This window comes from Drosophila miranda, chromosome XR (genome assembly GCF_003369915.1).
Source record: "Drosophila miranda strain MSH22 chromosome XR, D.miranda_PacBio2.1, whole genome shotgun sequence".
NCBI classification, from domain to species: Eukaryota; Metazoa; Arthropoda; class Insecta; order Diptera; family Drosophilidae; genus Drosophila; species Drosophila miranda.
This window is the reverse complement of record NC_046674.1, coordinates 33,893,426-33,916,823: the sequence shown is the minus strand read 5'-3', so window position 1 is coordinate 33,916,823 and position 23,398 is coordinate 33,893,426. Positions and strand designations below refer to the sequence as shown.

Here is a 23,398-nt window from a genome sequence, read left to right as displayed (position 1 = left end):
ATGTCACTGCTACAAGAATATTTCAAAACTTTGCCCCGCCCACTTCCGCCCCCACAAAGGGCGAAAATCTGTGGTATCCACAATTTCGACGATACGAGAACTCTAAAAACGCAGAATCATAGATAATGATCATATATATCAGATTGCTGAATCTGGATCAGATCAGATCATTTTTATAGCCAAAAGGAACAAATCAATTTGCGCTGGCTACGCAGCACCCGACGTCACGCTCAGACTGATTTTCTGTCTCTCTCGCACGCACTCCTTGTCGTGCCGTTTAATATTAGCGGCGTCTGCCGGAGGAGAGCCATACTGACTTAGTATCGGGTATAACTGTAGAGTTGCGGTGTCCGCAGCAACTCACAACGTTCCCCCTCGTTTTTAGTATCGGATATAAAAATTGAATTTTGAAGATTGTGAAAATAAAATTTACTTTCCTTTATTTAACAAATTTCAGATTTAAAGTTGGTTTCGTCTCGATAAAAGTTAAATTTTGATAAAAGTGAAGCAGAAAAATAAAATGGTCAAATATAAGGTAACATTTTGACAAAAATTCCTTTGAGGGCAGTTGAATTTATCTCACGCTTTTGTTGTAGCCTGCTTTCCGACACACGTCTGTTTGTTTCATTTCCTTTTGTAAGTGCTCTCTCATATTGAATTTAGCCCGCTTTCATCTCGTAGCCCTTGCTTTATTATCACTCTCTGCTGATCACCCAACCCTAAAGGACTGTTCTTCGTCTATCGCTCCCGAACTTTCTGTGTAGTAGCACACTCTTTCATTAACTGTTGATAGAAACGCTCTCTTCTCAGTATTATTTATTCCGCTGTAAGCGTTGGACTGCCACTTTGGTCTGATAGTTATTTGTTTTGAAATACGAAAAATACACTGGGTTTTCAGGCCTCGTGGGTAATGCTATCGCCAAACATAATGGTTTGCACTACAGTTGCTAGGCTTGCCGGGTGGTTGAGAAAGCTATGGTTATTTTTATGAGGCAGACGCGGAGTGGCTTTAGAGAGCCACACGTCCAACGTGCCATCCACATCTTCCCATCCTTCTTCCACTCATTCAAAAAACTATCTTCGCTTTTATTAACTTACCAAAATGTTAAAGGCTTAAGCAGTAAGTTCGACATTCTTTTTCGATATAGTGCTGCATTTGCATCTCACGTTGTTGCGCTTACCGAGACTTAGCTAAAACCTGACATTCTTAGTTCCGAAGTGTTGTCAGGTCGGTACACAACTTTTAGAAAGGATGCAACGACGTGCAGTAGGGGTTTTGATTGCAGTGGACTCAAACTTCACGTCGGAGTACTTCACAGTCCGATTCGACAACAACTGAGTCTTCCCGCTTTCGCAATACTCATTACGTGCTCGTATATTCCACTTTCTTCGGATATTGCCTTCGGTATTAACATACTCCCGAGTACTTATGTATGCGGATAATGTTAAACTTCGTATCCAGTATAAGGGCATTTCATTTCATTCTCGCTTGCAATCCGATCTCAATAACTTTCAGTCATGGTGTTGTGCAAACTTGTTACACCTTAATGCCTCGAAATACAAAGTTATGATATTTCATCGTTCTAGCATTTTGTTGGCTCCCTATACCCTATGCGGTGGTTCTCTTGAAAGAATTGCCCTTGTGTATGATCTTGGTGTTATATAAGACGCCAAGCTTAATTTTTCGTAACACATTCCTAAAATGGCACAGTGGGCCAGCGAACCCATTTCTCGACGTTAATTCGAAAAAATGCATGTCAATGAAACTTAATTTTCATATAACATTGAATTGGTATATACATTAATTTAAAAAAAATCAAAAATCTTTTTTATTTGAATGCATCCCTGGCTTTTTTGCAACGTTTTAAAGTCAGCTGTTTGATAAGCTGCAAGCGATAGTAAAAAACGCGGGAAACTGTTTGTTTACTTTGAGAGCTTACCAAATTGAAACTAAGTACCAAAACTGAAATCAAAGTAATGGAAAAGAAAGGCCAGGGTATGTAGAGTGATTATATTTAACAAATTTGCTCTCATGTTTTTATATATGTTTTTGTGTGTTTTAATTTGTGTCGTCCAAAGGTAGAGAATACTTAATCAATGTGCCCGTCTCTTAAGGTCAATTGTGCGAGAAAGTAATTGTGTAATATTGTAGTGCAAGCTGTGTATAAAATAATCCTAAAACTCGTTTTTGCTTCATTTTGCGCCTGTGTGCGCATTATAATTTATTTGTAGGTGAGGTGGAGTTCACTTATGAAAAGCTGCTCAGTATTTACATTGAGAATAATCGAAGCGCCGCAGCACTTTCGAGATGGATTTTCGAAGAACTGAAGGCATACTAAATAAGCACGGAGAAAAAGGATGAAATAAATAATAAAGTAAGGAGCTTTTATCTACACATCCTAAAGTATTTGGCAAAATGCGGGAGAAACATGTCTAAATTTAAGAAAAAGCATAACTCATGGCTTTTGTCCAAGATGGTTATCAAAGTTGAAAGAACGTCGTCATCGAGTTCCATGACTTCAACATCAAGATCAGTTGGACGCCCACCAATTGAATATATAAATGCTGGACCCCGTTTGAAGAGAAAATTGACATCAGATTTAGCTGGCGATCAAGGTCACAACACATCTCTTCTTGTGCATGCTGCTGCTCTTTCGGCTGAAAAATCCAACGAAAAAGACACCGCTCAATTGTTGAAAGACTCATTTCTTACTCCGAGAAACCCCAATACGGTAAAGGAAAATCTTTTTACCGGTAAGAATGAGTCGGTATCACTAACGGCAGATGATTAACTAAAAGCCAATATAACAACTTTTGCGATCCCAGCAATAGCAAATCGTGTGCTCTCATTCCAGCTTACAACAAAGTAAGACAAGCTACGAAGATGCAGCCGAGGAAAGCAGCACCCGAAGCCAGAGTCGAGAGAAGGGCTCATGGAAACTATCAAACAATAGACAAATCAGTTCCGTTTGAGACAAGCAGACGTAAAGTTAAGTCGGGGAATTGAACCTAATCTTGTGACATTAAGATATTAAGTTGTAAAAATAAAATCTTTTTTTTTAAAATTTAATTTCGAGTTGCGGATATTTAACTGGCGCAGTCGGTAGGATTTCGTTTAAAATTAACACCTATATTTCGGTAATGGTCAGCTTGTGTAATTTATAATTACTGTGATCACGTAATCCCGGAATCGTTAATAAAATTGTGAAATCTGCCAAAGAACCTATGTGGTGCTTGCACATACGATTTGCAAAACTAATTTAAGTGAACTAAAGTAAGCGGAGATAGTGAATCACCAAGGACAGTGAAACATTAAATACAAAAAAAAACTCACAAGTGAACCAAAATAAAGTTCAAAACTACAACAAAACAAAACCCAATCAACACCAAATCCACTTGAACCAGGCACTCCTGTCGATCCGACAAATACCTGCCTTTGATGGTTCATCTGGACAGTTGAGTTCGTTCATCAACCGAATCGAATATGTATGCAGTTTATATCCAACTGAAGATCTTCGACAACAAAGGATCCTATTTGGTGCGACCGAGATCCAACTGACAGGAGAGGCACAACGCATATCGCAGATGATACAACCCAACATATGGCACGAACTGAAGACGGTGCTAATCAACGAGTTCAAAAATCACACACCATATGAAGAACTCTTACGACAACTATACACCACCAGATTCAACGGCAGTCTTCGTAAGTTTATAGAAGAATTAGAGATAAAAGCATTAGTAATAAACAATAAGCTAAACTTAGAAAACATACCAGAAAATAATGTCATTTATAAAAATGCTTTGAACAACACAATTAAAGATGTCATTACTCGAAAACTTCTTGACAGAATGTTCATGACCTTAGCAAGAAAAGATATTACTACATTGTCTAATCTTAAGAAGGCAGCCCAAGAAGAAGAATTATACGAAACTAGTATAATAGATTCAGGTACAAATAAAGATCAATCGAAAGCAGCTCAATCAAATCGAAAGAATGTTGGAAATTATTATCCAAATTATAATACTACTAACTATCACAATCAAACTCAGAATTCATCTGGAACAGGTCAGACTAATCGAACAATTCAAAATCAAAATTCCCAAAATCCTGGATTATATAATGAGTTCAAAAATTCTTTGAATCAAGGTAGGGCTCAGAATCCATTCAATCAGCAAATATCTCAAAACCAAGCTAGTGGGAGTAGACCCAACCAACCTATTAAAAGAGCGAGGGAGAGCCAAAGTGGCCAAATGAAGATGGACGTAAATTTTCATCAATCCGCCTCGGATGAAACCGAGAAGGACCCTATATAAAAATTACCATTAATAAAAGAACATTAAGGTGTATCGCTGACTCGCGATCATCGATCAACATCATGAAAGAAAATTATACAGATTCCGAGATAAAAGACGATAACCTTACAGTCCATACCATCAATGGACCTGTCCGTTTAACCAAAAGTATAATGAGGAATGCGAACAAAACATGTCCGTCCGAACAGAAGTTCTACATACATAACTTTTCCGAAAACTATGATATTTTATTAGGAAGAGAATACTTGATGGCAAGTAAAGCCGTCATCGATTACAGAAATGACACTGTTTTACATTAGGAGCTAGGTCGTACCCAATCATTCAGGGTGGAGAAGCTATTGAAGCCGGCAAGACCGCACAGAAGTGCATAGATCCCTCTACAAAAGAAGAGAAGATCTCACATAAGTGCCTTGACCCATCTCCAGAGGGAGATCAATACTTCGCTTCCGCTCTAGACAGTGAATTAAGGGAATGTAATCAATTAAGATTAGATCATTTAGACGACGCAGAGAGGGAGGCATTAAAGAAGGTCTTATATGAGTTTAAAGATGTGGAGTACAGAGAAGGTGACAAATTGACTTTCACAAGTACAATCAAGCACGAGATCAAAACTCAACATGAAGACCCGGTCTACAGACGACCATACAAATATGCCCAGATACACGATCAGGAGGTAAACCAACAAATCAAAGATATGATCAGGCAGGGAATAATTCGAAAGTCGAGTTCTCCTTACTGCTCGCCCATATCTATGATTCCGAAAAAGATAGACGCTTCAGGAAAGAAAAATTCCCGAATGGTAGTAGACTATAGAAGTCTAAATGAAATAACAATTAAAGACAAGTTCCCAACTCCAAGAATGGATGAAATCCTAGACAAACTAGGTAAATGTCAGTATGGTCAGTATGTCAGTAAGGGTTTCTATCAAATACCCATGGAACCTAGCTCAATCCCCAAAACTGCGTTCTCCACTAAGCATGGACATTACGAGTTCACTCGTATGCCCTTTGGGCTAACCACTGCCCCGCTACCTTCCAAAGATGTATGAACAATCTGCTAGAAGAGTTAATCTTCAAAGATTGCTTTGTATACCTAGACGACATCATTATATTTTCCACTTCATTGGAAGAACACCTGTTGTCACTAAGGAGAGTGTTCAGGCCAGCAGTAAACAATTTCCGCGCACTGTGCCAACTCCGTGCGCCCCGAGGCATAGAGTTAGTAAGTTACGTTTCCACCCCCGATTCGAACGGTCGAACTACCGCGCCCCAGAACCAATAAACCTCCACTTATCACGAAACACAGCTATATTTTGGAAATATTTCCGTCGGTCAGGAGACCGTTCGAGAACTTCTGCGGAGGGAGCTGGAAGGAAATTGCTGTCGTAAAAAGACCCCGAGTCTTCTACCAGTTTGATAGGTCGTCTGGAAATTTGACTCGAGAACGATGAGATTTGATTCATGGTCTGACGCACTGGACTTGTGAGTACCCAGCCGAAAATGGTCTCCTGCCCGAGGAGAGAGCCACAGATGTTGGTCAGGGAGCCACTTAACTGAATGGACGGAAGGATATCCGCTCCAATCAGGACATCTATTTGTGAACTCTCATAGAAGGTCGGATCCGCCCATGAGAGGTTCGGCAGGTCTCTCAAGAACCCTTGCGAGATCGGATGCGATGGAATATTTGCGGCCAATTCCGGAATAACGTAGGCTGTGGCATTTAGTTGTAAGCCCGGCTTAGTCGGAGAACGGATGGAAAAACTGCAGAGCTTCTTTGACTGAGCGGATACGGCATTATTTAGGCCGGAGACCTGTGCCTGGATACGTTGGAATGGCAATTTGATCATGTCCACAAGACGTTCTGTAATGAACGTCGCCTCTGAGCCAGAGTCGATCAGAGCGCGGGCGTGGAAAGTTTTTCCCAGATGGCAAATATTAACGATGGCCGTGCCTAGAAGGACAGCACTCGTGCCGGAGGCGAAATACGACTGAACGTTTGGCTGGGCTTCGGACGAACTTGGATTTTGTACGCTTGGTACTCGTAGATGTAGCTCGGGCCACGCTGAGGAATTTTGTGCCGTTGTGGAAATCGCCTCGCTGGAGTTTGCTGGATTGCTACGGTGTAGAAGCGTATGGTGCCGGTCTCCACAAGTTATGCAATTGTGGGCGCTTTGGCATGCTCGTATCTGGTGGCCCCTTGCAAAGCAGTTCAAACAAAGCTGCTTTTGCTTAATGTAGTCGGAGCGAGCGTCAGCGGGCATTTGAAGGAAGTAAGGGCATAAACGGATTGGATGATACTCTTTGGAGCAGAGATCACACGTGCTCCTCGTTTGATTCACTGTGGTCTCGAACGAGTGGGCACTCCTAGGATAAGGACTTCCTTGAGACCGAAACGGATTGCTTTTCGAATTGTCTGAAGTGCTTATGCTCGCCCTGGAGTGGGCCTGAGTCTCCATGCCTGGATGGCCGTCCTCGGTCACTTCGAGAGACAGGTACCGCTCCGCCAGGAACTTGTCCATGGCGTGCCAGGTGGGAATTTCGGACTTGTGCGTCACGGATTGCTCCCAAAGCTCTAAGGTCGTCTTTGGCAGCTTAGCGGAAATGAGGTAAAACTCCGTCAGCGAAAACGCTGTCTGTGGAGACCTCGGAATGGGTGAGTGTCGTGACGCACTTGTGGACGGCCCTCTGGAGCTCTTTTAGCGCTGCTGCTGACTCGGTACGGATTTGGGGCAGACTGAAAAGGATCTTCATCTGGGCCTTATCAGACTCTTGTTTTGGAAACGCTCACGGAGGGCGTTCCATGCGGAGGGGAAACCATCGTTCGTAAGTGGAGCCTGTGCCACTATGTCGTGGGCTTCACCGCTGGTCTTTTTGTTGAGGTGGAACAGTTTTTCCACTAGAGCTAACCTTGGGTTTTCTATGTAGATGGCGGTGAACAGGTCTCGGAACGTGGGCCACTGCTGGTAGTCCCCACTGAAAACTTCAGTGTCACATGGAGGGAGGCGGCAAGCGCCGGAAGTCGGCACTTGAACGGCCAGTTGCGGCGTGTGAGGGACAGTCGGGGGCTCGAGCTGATCGTTCAGTTCGGCCAGGCATTGCGCGTAGACCACGTAGCAGTCATCGTACATCTCTTGGACATAAGCTACACCCTCTGGATCCTCTTCCGCCATCGTCACCGAACAGGCCGCGAACTCCGCGTCCACCTTTGCACACAGGCTTCGGAGTTGTTCTCGATGGACTTGGGAGAGCGAGCGGGTTGGTGTGCTAGCATCTGGAGCGCTGAACTTCTGGTCGAAGCGGGTCAGTCTGCTTGCAGCCAAGGCAAACTTAGACTGTGCGGAACTGGCGGCCATAGTGCTAGGAGCCTCGAAGGCATGTGGTGCTTGAGCCCTGGACGTGGTCGGACCTCGCTCAGCTGGGGCCGGACGGGAAGATGTGGGTGTAGTGACTGAGCCGTTGGAGCTGGGTGGATGGGTCAAACTCAGCGAACTCACCCGCTTAAACTTCTTGCGAGATTTCTTCTCCACAGTGGGCATGTTTTGCTGATGGATTTGCGATAACGCGTATTAGAGTCGCAAAGGTAGGAGAGCGGAAATGGCGACGTGAAAGTTCAGAACTACGAGCCGTGGATATGTGGTTTTGTTGGAATTTATTGCGAGTATTTATATTATGGAAATAGTACACCGTGGCCGGAATATATAGATATAAATACTACGATCAACAAAAAAATGTTCAACCAAGAACGAAAATTAAGGATGGACGATAATATTGAGGCACGAGGTACCAATATATAGAGTCGGTTCAAAACTCGAAATACTCTCGAAATGCAGGGTAGCGCGTCACTTGGCGTTCCGTTACGGTCAAGCGCGGCACCGAAAAATATTCTCCGAACAACTACAACGCAGGCAAACGGTGGAGAAGCGAAAGCGAAAAGAAAAACGAAAAGAATGCACCGCTGCTGCTGCTTTTATGTGTGTATGTATGGCTGTAAGTGCTATGTACCGCGGCTTGGGTTGAAGAGATGTCAAACAACGGGTAAAACGGTGGATAACTTTTTTATATACAATATGTATATTATATAGATGTGCAAGAATATGCTAATTTAAAATGCGTACGTATAGATGTGTAAAATAAATATGTACATATGTATGTGCCGTATGTATGGATCGTTATTTTGTTGGTAGTATAATTAGTTAAATAAGGAGGCGCAGTGATTTCTTATTTTATTTCCTTATAAAACCGACAAACTATGGAACGTTGAGCATGCACGGAATAAACAACAAAAATAATTGCAAGAATATGCCTTTATGTTTGTTGCCAGCCGCTTGGATTGCGTTGCGATGTGTACATGTGCTTGTATGCATGTGCATATGTCAGCAACCAAAGCTCAGCTGGTAGCTGGGAGAGGTAGGAATATATACACTGGATCGGAGGTTGACCGCAGGAGCTTGCTCGGATCAAATTAAACCTTTGGAGAAGTAGGAGCCCACAACCGTTGGCAGAACGAAGTATGGTTTAATTTGGAGCTAGAGCGAGAAATAAATACATATGTATATACATATGTATGTACATATGCCACGGGAACTCGGACTGGGATGGAAAACAAAATCACTGCACTGTTGTTAGGCACAATCAAAGAGTACTTATCTTGAACTTGGAGCGATCCGCCGATGCTGGCTGGGGTGAGCTTCTCCTTATGGGGAAGGCGAAGATCCGGCTCGAAGGACCAATGTTTGTAGTGGGGCGGATCGAAGATCAATTCTCCAAACGTCAAAATCATTGATCCAGTGAACCTCTTAGAAGCCGTCGCGAGAAATAAAAAGCAGCTGTGTTTCGTGATAAGTGGAGGTTTATTGGTTCTGGGGCGCGGTAGTTCGACCGTTCGAATCGGGGGTGGAAACGTAACTTACTAACTCTATGCCTCGGGGCGCACGGAGTTGGCACAGTGCGCGGAAATTGTTTACTGCTGGCCTGAACACTCTCCTTAGTGACAACAGGTGTTCTTCCAATGAAGTGGAAAATATAATGATGTCGTCTAGGTATACAAAGCAATCTTTGAAGATTAACTCTTCTAGCAGATTGTTCATACATCTTTGGAAGGTAGCGGGGGCAGTGGTTAGCCCAAAGGGCATACGAGTGAACTCGTAATGTCCATGCTTAGTGGAGAACGCAGTTTTGGGGATTGAGCTAGGTTCCATGGGTATTTGATAGAAACCCTTACTGACATACTGACCATACTGACATTTACCTAGTTTGTCTAGGATTTCATCCATTCTTGGAGTTGGGAACTTGTCTTTAATTGTTATTTCATTTAGACTTCTATAGTCTACTACCATTCGGTATTTTTGCTTTCCTGAAGCGTCTATCTTTTTCGGAATCATAGATATGGGCGAGCAGTAAGGAGAACTCGACTTTCGAATTATTCCCTGCCTGATCATATCTTTGATTTGTTGGTTTACCTCCTGATCGTGTATCTGGGCATATTTGTATGGTCGTCTGTAGACCGGGTCTTCATGTTGAGTTTTGATCTCGTGCTTGATTGTACTTGTGAAAGTCAATTTGTCACCTTCTCTGTACTCCACATCTTTAAACTCATATAAGACCTTCTTTAATGCCTCCCTCTCTGCGTCGTCTAAATGATCTAATCTTAATTGATTACATTCCCTTAATTCACTGTCTAGAGCGGAAGCGAAGTATTGATCTCCCTCTGGAGATGGGTCAAGGCACTTATGTGAGATCTTCTCTTCTTTTGTAGAGGGATCTATGCACTTCTGTGCGGTCTTGCCGGCTTCAATAGCTTCTCCACCCTGAATGATTGGGTACGACCTAGCTCCTAATGTAAAACAGTGTCATTTCTGTAATCGATGACGGCTTTACTTGCCATCAAGTATTCTCTTCCTAATAAAATATCATAGTTTTCGGAAAAGTTATGTATGTAGAACTTCTGTTCGGACGGACATGTTTTGTTCGCATTCCTCATTATACTTTTGGTTAAACGGACAGGTCCATTGATCGTATGGACTGTAAGGTTATCGTCTTTTATCTCGGAATCTGTATAATTTTCTTTCATGATGTTGATTGATGATCGCGAGTCAGCGATACACCTTAATGTTCTTTTATTAATGGTAATTTTTATATAGGGTCCTTCTCGGTTTCTTCCGAGGCGGATTGATGAAAATTTACGTCCATCTTCATTTGGCCACTTTGGCTCTCCCTCGCTCTTTTAATAGGTTGGTTGGGTCTACTCCCACTAGCTTGGTTTTGAGATATTTGCTGATTGAATGGATTCTGAGCCCTACCTTGATTCAAAGAATTTTTGAACTCATTATATAATCCAGGATTTTGGGAATTTTGATTTTGAATTGTTCGATTAGTCTGACCTGTTCCAGATGAATTCTGAGTTTGATTGTGATAGTTAGTAGTATTATAATTTGGATAATAATTTCCAACATTCTTTCGATTTGATTGAGCTGCTTTCGATTGATCTTTATTTGTACCTGAATCTATTATACTAGTTTCGTATAATTCTTCTTCTTGGGCTGCCTTCTTAAGATTAGACAATGTAGTAATATCTTTTCTTGCTAAGGTCATGAACATTCTGTCAAGAAGTTTTCGAGTAATGACATCTTTAATTGTGTTGTTCAAAGCATTTTTATAAATGACATTATTTTCTGGTATGTTTTCTAAGTTTAGCTTATTGTTTATTACTAATGCTTTTATCTCTAATTCTTCTATAAACTTACGAAGACTGCCGTTGAATCTGGTGGTGTATAGTTGTCGTAAGAGTTCTTCATATGGTGTGTGATTTTTGAACTCGTTGATTAGCACCGTCTTCAGTTCGTGCCATATGTTGGGTTGTATCATCTGCGATATGCGTTGTGCCTCTCCTGTCAGTTGGATCTCGGTCGCACCAAATAGGATCCTTTGTTGTCGAAGATCTTCAGTTGGATATAAACTGCATACATATTCGATTCGGTTGATGAACGAACTCAACTGTCCAGATGAACCATCAAAGGCAGGTATTTGTCGGATCGACAGGAGTGCCTGGTTCAAGTGGATTTGGTGTTGATTGGGTTTTGTTTTGTTGTAGTTTTGAACTTTATTTTGGTTCACTTGTGAGTTTTTTTGATTTTGTATTTAATGTTTCACTGTCCTTGGTGATTCACTATCTCCGCTTACTTTAGTTCACTTAAATTAGTTTTGCAAATCGTATGTGCAAGCACCACATAGGTTCTTTGGCAGATTTCACAATTTTATTAACGACTCCGGGATTACGTGATCACAGTAATTATAAATTACACAAGCTGACCATTACCGAAATATAGGTGTTAATTTTAAACGAAATCCTACCGACTGCGCCAGTTAAATATCCGCAACTCGAAATTAAGTTTTAAAAAAAAAGATTTTATTTTTACAACTTAATATCTTAATGTCACAAGATTAGGTTCAATTCCCCGACTTAACTTTACGTCTGCTTGTCTCAAACGGAACTGATTTGTCTATTGTTTGATAGTTTCCATGAGCCCTTCTCTCGACTCTGGCTTCGGGTGCTGCTTTCCTCGGCTGCATCTTCGTAGCTTGTCTTACTTTGTTGTAAGCTGGAATGAGAGCACACGATTTGCTATTGCTGGGATCGCAAAAGTTGTTATATTGGCTTTTAGTTAATCATCTGCCGTTAGTGATACCGACTCATTCTTACCGGTAAAAAGATTTTCCTTTACCGTATTGGGGTTTCTCGGAGTAAGAAATGAGTCTTTCAACAATTGAGCGGTGTCTTTTTCGTTGGATTTTTCAGCCGAAAGAGCAGCAGCATGCACAAGAAAAGATGTGTTGTGACCTTGATCGCCAGCTAAATCTGATGTCAATTTTCTCTTCAAACGGGGTCCAGCATTTATATATTCAATTGGTGGGCGTCCAACTGATCTTGATGTTGAAGTCATGGAACTCGATGACGACGTTCTTTCAACTTTGATAACCATCTTGGACAAAAGCCATGAGTTATGCTTTTTCTTAAATTTAGACATGTTTCTCCCGCATTTTGCCAAATACTTTAGGATGTGTAGATAAAAGCTCCTTACTTTATTATTTATTTCATCCTTTTTCTCCGTGCTTATTTAGTATGCCTTCAGTTCTTCGAAAATCCATCTCGAAAGTGCTGCGGCGCTTCGATTATTCTCAATGTAAATACTGAGCAGCTTTTCATAAGTGAACTCCACCTCACCTACAAATAAATTATAATGCGCACACAGGCGCAAAATGAAGCAAAAACGAGTTTTAGGATTATTTTATACACAGCTTGCACTACAATATTACACAATTACTTTCTCGCACAATTGACCTTAAGAGACGGGCACATTGATTAAGTATTCTCTACCTTTGGACGACACAAATTAAAACACACAAAAACATATATAAAAACATGAGAGCAAATTTGTTAAATATAATCACTCTACATACCCTGGCCTTTCTTTTCCATTACTTTGATTTCAGTTTTGGTACTTAGTTTCAATTTGGTAAGCTCTCAAAGTAAACAAACAGTTTCCCGCGTTTTTTACTATCGCTTGCAGCTTATCAAACAGCTGACTTTAAAACGTTGCAAAAAAGCCAGGGATGCATTCAAATAAAAAAGATTTTTGATTTTTTTTTAATTAATGTATATACCAATTCAATGTTATATGAAAATTAAGTTTCATTGACATGCATTTTTTCGAATTAACGTCGAGAAATGGGTTCGCTGGCCCACTGTGCCATTTTAGGAATGTGTTACGAAAAATTAAGCTTGGCGTCTTATATAACACCAAGATCATACACAAGGGCAATTCTTTCAAGAGAACCACCGCATAGGGTATAGGGAGCCAACAAAATGCTAGAACGATGAAATATCATAACTTTGTATTTCGAGGCATTAAGGTGTAACAAGTTTGCACAACACCATGACTGAAAGTTATTGAGATCGGATTGCAAGCGAGAATGAAATGAAATGCCCTTATACTGGATACGAAGTTTAACATCATCCGCATACATAAGTACTCGGGAGTATGTTAATACCGAAGGCAATATCCGAAGAAAGTGGAATATACGAGCACGTAATGAGTATTGCGAAAGAGGGAAGACTCAGTTGTTGTCGAATCGGACTGTGAAGTACTCCGACGTGAAGTTTGAGTCCACTGCAATCAAAACCCCTACTGCACGTCGTTGCATCCTTTCTAAAAGTTGTGTACCGACCTGACAACACTTCGGAACTAATAATGTCAGGTTTTAGCTAAGTCTCGGTAAGCGCAACAACGTGAGATGCAAATGCAGCACTATATCGAAAAAGGATGTCGAACTTACTGCTTAAGCCTTTAACATTTTGGTAAGTTAATAAAAGCGAAGATAGTTTTTTGAATGAGTGGAAGAAGGATGGGAAGATGTGGATGGCACGTTGGACGATCGTATTGGTTTTTGAAACTAACGGTCAGCTCTCTAAAGCCACTCCGCGTCTGCCTCATAAAAATAACCATAGCTTTCTCAACCACCCGGCAAGCCTAGCAACTGTAGTGCAAACCATTATGTTTGGCGATAGCATTACCCACGAGGCCTGAAAACCCAGTGTATTTTTCGTATTTCAAAACAAATAACTATCAGACCAAAGTGGCAGTCCAACGCTTACAGCGGAATAAATAATACTGAGAAGAGAGCGTTTCTATCAACAGTTAATGAAAGAGTGTGCTACTACACAGAAAGTTCGGGAGCGATAGACGAAGAACAGTCCTTTAGGGTTGGGTGATCAGCAGAGAGTGATAATAAAGCAAGGGCTACGAGATGAAAGCGGGCTAAATTCAATATGAGAGAGCACTTACAAAAGGAAATGAAACAAACAGACGTGTGTCGGAAAGCAGGCTACAACAAAAGCGTGAGATAAATTCAACTGCCCTCAAAGGAATTTTTGTCAAAATGTTACCTTATATTTGACCATTTTATTTTTCTGCTTCACTTTTATCAAAATTTAACTTTTATCGAGACGAAACCAACTTTAAATCTGAAATTTGTTAAATAAAGGAAAGTAAATTTTATTTTCACAATCTTCAAAATTCAATTTTTATATCCGATACTAAAAACGAGGGGGAACGTTGTGAGTTGCTGCGGAGACCGCAACTCTACAGTTATACCCGATACTAAGTCAGTATGGCTCTCCTCCGGCAGACGCCGCTAATATTAAACGACACGACAAGGAGTGCGTGCGAGAGAGACAGAAAATCAGTCTGAGCGTGACGTCGGGTGCTGCGTAGCCAGTGCAAATTGATTTGTTCCTTTTGGCTATAAAAATGATCTGATCTGATCCAGATTCAGCAATCTGATATATATGATCATTATCTATGATTCTGCGTTTTTAGTTTTCTCGTATCGTCGAAATTGTGGATACCACAGAATTTCGCCCTTTGTGGGGGCGGAAGTGGGCGGGGCAAAGTTTTGAAATATTCTTGTAGCAGTGACATATCACAGAAGTCTGGATCCAAAACATCGTTGCTCTCGCTCTTATAGTCTTTGAGCACTAGGCGCTGAAGGGGACGGACAGACGGACAGACGGACGGAGGGACAGACGGACAGACGGACAGACAGACATGGCTCAATCGACTCGGCTATTGATGCTGATCAAGAATATATATACTTTATGGGGTCGGAAACGATTCCTTTTGGACGTTACACACATCCACTTTTACCACAAATCTAATATACCCCAATACTCATTTTGAGTATCGGGTATAATGAGTATAGGAGTATATTAGATTTTTGCTGAAAGTTGATGTGTGGATGTAACGCCCAGAAGAAAGCGTTTTCGACCCCATAAAGTATATACATTCTTGATCAGCATCAATAGCCGAGTCGATTGAGCCCTGTCTGTCTGTCCGTCTGTCCATCCGTCCGTCCGTCCGTCCGTCCGTCCCCTTCAGCGCCTAGTGCTCAAAGACTATAAGAGCTAGAGCAACGATGTTTTGGATCCAGATTTCTGTGATATGTCACTGCTACAAAAATATTTCAAAACTTCGCCCCGCCCACTTCCGCCCCCACAAAGGACGAAAATCTGTGGCATCCACATTTTTAAAGATACGGTTAAACCAAAAACGCAGACCAAAAACGCATCGGAGAGGATGACCATATCTTCTACAGTGCAAAAACTGAACCAGATCGTATAATGATTATAGCCAGAATCAAGAAAACAATTTCATTCTTTCTCGCTCTGTCTCTCTCTAACACACAGGTTTCATGGTCGGTTTTGTCAATTGCAATATATGAGTTCAAGGATCTCAGAACCTATAGGAGCCAGAGCAACCAAATTTGGTATCCACACTCCTGTGATATCGGACCTTGACCGTTTCGTGTCCAAATTTCGCCACACCCCCTTCCGCCCCCGCAAAGGAGGAAAATCTGGGGCATCCACAAATCTCAGAGACTATTAAGGCTAGAGTAACCAAATTTGGTATCCGCACTTCTGTTAGATCTCACTATAAAACGTATACCTCAGAATTTCGCCCCACCCCCTTCCGCCCCCACAAAAGACGAAAATCTGTTGCATCCACAATATTGAGGATACGAGAAAACTAAAAACGCAGAATCATAGATAATGACCATATCTATCAGATTGCTGAATCTGGATCAGATCAGATCATTTTTATAGCCAATAGGAACAAATCAATTTGCAGTGGCTACGCAGCGCCCGACGTCACGCTCAGACTGATTTTCTGTCTCTCTCGCACGCACTCTTTGTCGTGTCGTTTAATATTAGCGGCGTCTGCCGCAGGAGAGCCATACTGACTTAGTATCGGGTATAACTGTAGAGTTGCGGTGTCCGCAGCAACTCACAACGTTCCACCTCGTTAAGCATTTATTCGTACTGCTGTCTCTTATAGTAGTCATGATCGACTACTCCATATGCTAACAGTGCAGAATTATTGCCTGTAACTTTGTTCTTAAGATCTCCTAGTCTTTGGATAACATCGCTGGTCAAATGACCAGCTTCAATCTTCTTAATCTTCCTTGCTATCGCGGCTTGAGCCTCTAATAGCTTAATTATTTGTTCCGATAACATCTTACATTAATTTTTTACTTAATTGGGCTTAAAAACAATTTGAGGAATGAGACTTAGCTGATGAATTCTACTTCTGCTGTTGTTGTTACTGCTGCCGCTGAAGTTTCTGTCGCTGCTGCTGGTGTTGCCTTTTCTTAAGTCGCTGCTGCCGCTGGAGTTTCTGTCGCTGCTGCTGGTGTTACCTTTGCTTAAGTCGCTGCTGCTATTGTCGATGCTGCTGATGTCGATGCTGCTGGTGTCGATGCTGCTGATGTCGCTGCAGCTATTGTCGCTGCTGCTGGCGTCGCTGCAGTTATTGTCGCTAGCACAGTGGGCACACAGAAACCAATTTATTGGTCACAGTTATTTTGCCACTTGTATTTTTTTCTATTGCTGGCCATTAAGACCGCGAAAAAATTTATTTATTTCACTTACAATAGAAATAAATATGTAGTTATCTATTTAAAATACAGCCTGTTTAGCTCGTATTTTTTCAAATTATCACTCTGTTCCTTGTTCCTTGTTCAGTCTCAAAGGCGCTGGTTCAACTCCGTGCTCTTACCACAGGGGTGAAACAATGGAGAATCACGAAGGACCAAAATGTTAAGAAATTAAAAGAAAAGTCTTGAAATTTGCAAGTTGAGTTGTAAATTCAAACTAAATTTTATTTTTTAAATCAGAGCTTTATATGTGATTTGACAATGAGGTAGGACGTTCAATTATGTATTCTATAACTATCGCTAGACCTACGCAAAGGATACATTTTACTTCGGGTATCTATTTGAGTTTAAACAGCGAGAGAGAGAATGAAATTTTATTTCTTCATTCTGGCTATAACAATGACACGATACCATGATCCGGACAGATGGACAGACAGACATAGCTCAATCGACTCGGCTATTGATGCTGATCAAGAATGTATATACTTTATGGGGTCGAAAACGCTTTCTTCTGGGCGTTACATCCACACATCAACTTTCAGCAAAAATCTAATATACTCCTATACTCATTATACCCGATACTCAAAATGAGTATTGGGGTATATTAGATTTGTGGTAAAAGTGGATGTGTGTAACGTCCAAAAGGAATCGTTTCCGACCCCATAAAGTATATATATTCTTGATCAGCATCAATAGCCGAGTCGATTGAGCCATGTCTGTCTGTCCGTCTGTCCGTCTGTCCCTCCGTCCGTCTGTCCGTCTGTCCGTCCCCTTCAGCGCCTAGTGCTCAAAGACTATAAGAGCGAGAGCAACGATGTTTTGGATCCAGACTTCTGTGATATGTCACTGCTACAAGAATATTTCAAAACTTTGCCCCGCCCACTTCCGCCCCCACAAAGGGCGAAAATCTGTGGTATCCACAATTTCGACGATACGAGAAAACTAAAAACGCAGAATCATAGATAATGATCATATATATCAGATTGCTGAATCTGGATCAGATCAGATCATTTTTATAGCCAAAAGGAACAAATCAATTTGCACTGGCTACGCAGCACCCGACGTCACGCTCAGACTGATTTTCTGTCTCTCTCGCACGCACTCCTTGTCGTGTCGTTTAATATTAGCGGCGTCTGCCGGAGGAGAGCCATACTGACTTAGTATCGGGTATAACTGTAGAGTTGCGGTCTCCGCAGCAACTCACAACGTTCCCCCTCGTTTTTAGTATCGGATATAAAAATTGAATTTTGAAGATTGTGAAAATAAAATTTACTTTCCTTTATTTAACAAATTTCAGATTTAAAGTTGGTTTCGTCTCGATAAAAGTTAAATTTTGATAAAAGTGAAGCAGAAAAATAAAATGGTCAAATATAAGGTAACATTTTGACAAAAATTCCTTTGAGGGCAGTTGAATTTATCTCACGCTTTTGTTGTAGCCTGCTTTCCGACACACGTCTGTTTGTTTCATTTCCTTTTGTAAGTGCTCTCTCATATTGAATTTAGCCCGCTTTCATCTCGTAGCCCTTGCTTTATTATCACTCTCTGCTGATCACCCAACCCTAAAGGACTGTTCTTCGTCTATCGCTCCCGAACTTTCTGTGTAGTAGCACACTCTTTCATTAACTGTTGATAGAAACGCTCTCTTCTCAGTATTATTTATTCCGCTGTAAGCGTTGGACTGCCACTTTGGTCTGATAGTTATTTGTTTTGAAATACGAAAAATACACTGGGTTTTCAGGCCTCGTGGGTAATGCTATCGCCAAACATAATGGTTTGCACTACAGTTGCTAGGCTTGCCGGGTGGTTGAGAAAGCTATGGTTATTTTTATGAGGCAGACGCGGAGTGGCTTTAGAGAGCTGACCGTTAGTTTCAAAAACCAATACGATCGTCCAACGTGCCATCCACATCTTCCCATCCTTCTTCCACTCATTCAAAAAACTATCTTCGCTTTTATTAACTTACCAAAATGTTAAAGGCTTAAGCAGTAAGTTCGACATCCTTTTTCGATATAGTGCTGCATTTGCATCTCACGTTGTTGCGCTTACCGAGACTTAGCTAAAACCTGACATTCTTAGTTCCGAAGTGTTGTCAGGTCGGTACACAACTTTTAGAAAGGATGCAACGACGTGCAGTAGGGGTTTTGATTGCAGTGGACTCAAACTTCACGTCGGAGTACTTCACAGTCCGATTCGACAACAACTGAGTCTTCCCGCTTTCGCAATACTCATTACGTGCTCGTATATTCCACTTTCTTCGGATATTGCCTTCGGTATTAACATACTCCCGAGTACTTATGTATGCGGATAATGTTAAACTTCGTATCCAGTATAAGGGCATTTCATTTCATTCTCGCTTGCAATCCGATCTCAATAACTTTCAGTCATGGTGTTGTGCAAACTTGTTACACCTTAATGCCTCGAAATACAAAGTTATGATATTTCATCGTTCTAGCATTTTGTTGGCTCCCTATACCCTATGCGGTGGTTCTCTTGAAAGAATTGCCCTTGTGTATGATCTTGGTGTTATATAAGACGCCAAGCTTAATTTTTCGTAACACATTCCTAAAATGGCACAGTGGGCCAGCGAACCCATTTCTCGACGTTAATTCGAAAAAATGCATGTCAATGAAACTTAATTTTCATATAACATTGAATTGGTATATACATTAATTAAAAAAAAATCAAAAATCTTTTTTATTTGAATGCATCCCTGGCTTTTTTGCAACGTTTTAAAGTCAGCTGTTTGATAAGCTGCAAGCGATAGTAAAAAACGCGGGAAACTGTTTGTTTACTTTGAGAGCTTACCAAATTGAAACTAAGTACCAAAACTGAAATCAAAGTAATGGAAAAGAAAGGCCAGGGTATGTAGAGTGATTATATTTAACAAATTTGCTCTCATGTTTTTATATATGTTTTTGTGTGTTTTAATTTGTGTCGTCCAAAGGTAGAGAATACTTAATCAATGTGCCCGTCTCTTAAGGTCAATTGTGCGAGAAAGTAATTGTGTAATATTGTAGTGCAAGCTGTGTATAAAATAATCCTAAAACTCGTTTTTGCTTCATTTTGCGCCTGTGTGCGCATTATAATTTATTTGTAGGTGAGGTGGAGTTCACTTATGAAAAGCTGCTCAGTATTTACATTGAGAATAATCGAAGCGCCGCAGCACTTTCGAGATGGATTTTCGAAGAACTGAAGGCATACTAAATAAGCACGGAGAAAAAGGATGAAATAAATAATAAAGTAAGGAGCTTTTATCTACACATCCTAAAGTATTTGGCAAAATGCGGGAGAAACATGTCTAAATTTAAGAAAAAGCATAACTCATGGCTTTTGTCCAAGATGGTTATCAAAGTTGAAAGAACGTCGTCATCGAGTTCCATGACTTCAACATCAAGATCAGTTGGACGCCCACCAATTGAATATATAAATGCTGGACCCCGTTTGAAGAGAAAATTGACATCAGATTTAGCTGGCGATCAAGGTCACAACACATCTCTTCTTGTGCATGCTGCTGCTCTTTCGGCTGAAAAATCCAACGAAAAAGACACCGCTCAATTGTTGAAAGACTCATTTCTTACTCCGAGAAACCCCAATACGGTAAAGGAAAATCTTTTTACCGGTAAGAATGAGTCGGTATCACTAACGGCAGATGATTAACTAAAAGCCAATATAACAACTTTTGCGATCCCAGCAATAGCAAATCGTGTGCTCTCATTCCAGCTTACAACAAAGTAAGACAAGCTACGAAGATGCAGCCGAGGAAAGCAGCACCCGAAGCCAGAGTCGAGAGAAGGGCTCATGGAAACTATCAAACAATAGACAAATCAGTTCCGTTTGAGACAAGCAGACGTAAAGTTAAGTCGGGGAATTGAACCTAATCTTGTGACATTAAGATATTAAGTTGTAAAAATAAAATCTTTTTTTTTAAAACTTAATTTCGAGTTGCGGATATTTAACTGGCGCAGTCGGTAGGATTTCGTTTAAAATTAACACCTATATTTCGGTAATGGTCAGCTTGTGTAATTTATAATTACTGTGATCACGTAATCCCGGAATCGTTAATAAAATTGTGAAATCTGCCAAAGAACCTATGTGGTGCTTGCACATACGATTTGCAAAACTAATTTAAGTGAACTAAAGTAAGCGGAGATAGTGAATCACCAAGGACAGTGAAACATTAAATACAAAATCAAAAAAACTCACAAGTGAACCAAAATAAAGTTCAAAACTACAACAAAATAAAACCCAATCAACACCAAATCCACTTGAACCAGGCACTCCTGTCGATCCGACAAATACCTGCCTTTGATGGTTCATCTGGACAGTTGAGTTCGTTCATCAACCGAATCGAATATGTATGCAGTTTATATCCAACTGAAGATCTTCGACAACAAAGGATCCTATTTGGTGCGACCGAGATCCAACTGACAGGAGAGGCACAACGCATATCGCAGATGATACAACCCAACATATGGCACGAACTGAAGACGGTGCTAATCAACGAGTTCAAAAATCACACACCATATGAAGAACTCTTACGACAACTATACACCACCAGATTCAACGGCAGTCTTCGTAAGTTTATAGAAGAATTAGAGATAAAAGCATTAGTAATAAACAATAAGCTAAACTTAGAAAACATACCAGAAAACAATGTCATTTATAAAAATGCTTTGAACAACACAATTAAAGATGTCATTACTCGAAAACTTCTTGACAGAATGTTCATGACCTTAGCAAGAAAAGATATTACTACATTGTCTAATCTTAAGAAGGCAGCCCAAGAAGAAGAATTATACGAAACTAGTATAATAGATTCAGGTACAAATAAAGATCAATCGAAAGCAGCTCAATCAAATCGAAAGAATGTTGGAAATTATTATCCAAATTATAATACTACTAACTATCACAATCAAACTCAGAATTCATCTGGAACAGGTCAGACTAATCGAACAATTCAAAATCAAAATTCCCAAAATCCTGGATTATGTAATGAGTTCAAAAATTCTTTGAATCAAGGTAGGGCTCAGAATCCATTCAATCAGCAAATATCTCAAAACCAAGCTAGTGGGAGTAGACCCAACCAACCTATTAAAAGAGCGAGGGAGAGCCAAAGTGGCCAAATGAAGATGGACGTAAATTTTCATCAATCCGCCTCGGATGAAACCGAGAAGGACCCTATATAAAAATTACCATTAATAAAAGAACATTAAGGTGTATCGCTGACTCGCGATCATCGATCAACATCATGAAAGAAAATTATACAGATTCCGAGATAAAAGACGATAACCTTACAGTCCATACCATCAATGGACCTGTCCGTTTAACCAAAAGTATAATGAGGAATGCGAACAAAACATGTCCGTCCGAACAGAAGTTCTACATACATAACTTTTCCGAAAACTATGATATTTTATTAGGAAGAGAATACTTGATGGCAAGTAAAGCCGTCATCGATTACAGAAATGACACTGTTTTACATTAGGAGCTAGGTCGTACCCAATCATTCAGGGTGGAGAAGCTATTGAAGCCGGCAAGACCGCACAGAAGTGCATAGATCCCTCTACAAAAGAAGAGAAGATCTCACATAAGTGCCTTGACCCATCTCCAGAGGGAGATCAATACTTCGCTTCCGCTCTAGACAGTGAATTAAGGGAATGTAATCAATTAAGATTAGATAATTTAGACGACGCAGAGAGGGAGGCATTAAAGAAGGTCTTATATGAGTTTAAAGATGTGGAGTACAGAGAAGGTGACAAATTGACTTTCACAAGTACAATCAAGCACGAGATCAAAACTCAACATGAAGACCCGGTCTACAGACGACCATACAAATATGCCCAGATACACGATCAGGAGGTAAACCAACAAATCAAAGATATGATCAGGCAGGGAATAATTCGAAAGTCGAGTTCTCCTTACTGCTCGCCCAGGAAAGCAAAATTCCCGAATGGTAGTAGACTATAGAAGTCTAAATGAAATAACAATTAAAGACAAGTTCCCAACTCCAAGAATGGATGAAATCCTAGACAAACTAGGTAAATGTCAGTATGGTCAGTATGTCAGTAAGGGTTTCTATCAAATACCCATGGAACCTAGCTCAATCCCCAAAACTGCGTTCTCCACTAAGCATGGACATTACGAGTTCACTCGTATGCCCTTTGGGCTTACCACTGCCCCCGCTACCTTCCAAAGATGTATGAACAATCTGCTAGAAGAGTTAATCTTCAAAGATTGCTTTGTATACCTAGACGACATCATTATATTTTCCACTTCATTGGAAGAACACCTGTTGTCACTAAGGAGAGTGTTCAGGCCAGCAGTAAACAATTTCCGCGCACTGTGCCAACTCCGTGCGCCCCGAGGCATAGAGTTAGTAAGTTACGTTTCCACCCCCGATTCAAACGGTCGAACTACCGCGCCCCAGAACCAATAAACCTCCACTTATCACGAAACACAGCTATATTTTGGAAATATTTCCGTCGGTCAGGAGACCGTTCGAGAACTTCTGCGGAGGGAGCTGGAAGGAAATTGCTGTCGTAAAAAGACCCCGAGTCTTCTACCAGTTTGATAGGTCGTCTGGAAATTTGACT

At 40.9% G+C, this 23,398-nt stretch overlaps 3 long non-coding RNA genes across 3 annotated transcripts; 2 read left to right on the top strand and 1 right to left on the bottom strand.

The window, feature by feature from the left end:
- The first annotated feature begins 370 nt into the window (after positions 1 to 370).
- Positions 371 to 2,954, top strand: LOC117186694. The gene is made up of 3 exons (XR_004471638.1): positions 371 to 535; positions 2,233 to 2,754; positions 2,827 to 2,954. It is a non-coding gene; the product is annotated as an uncharacterized LOC117186694 (long non-coding RNA).
- An 8,799-nt stretch (positions 2,955 to 11,753) lies between these two features.
- LOC117186701 lies at positions 11,754 to 14,425 on the bottom strand. Its single transcript, XR_004471641.1, has 3 exons — positions 14,260 to 14,425; positions 12,016 to 12,537; positions 11,754 to 11,943 (listed from the first exon to the last, which is right to left on the bottom strand). It is a non-coding gene; the product is annotated as an uncharacterized LOC117186701 (long non-coding RNA).
- Positions 14,426 to 18,015: 3,590 nt separating this feature from the next.
- Positions 18,016 to 20,624, top strand: LOC117186687. The gene is made up of 3 exons (XR_004471634.1): positions 18,016 to 18,180; positions 19,903 to 20,424; positions 20,497 to 20,624. It is a non-coding gene; the product is annotated as an uncharacterized LOC117186687 (long non-coding RNA).
- Positions 20,625 to 23,398: the final 2,774 nt, after the last annotated feature.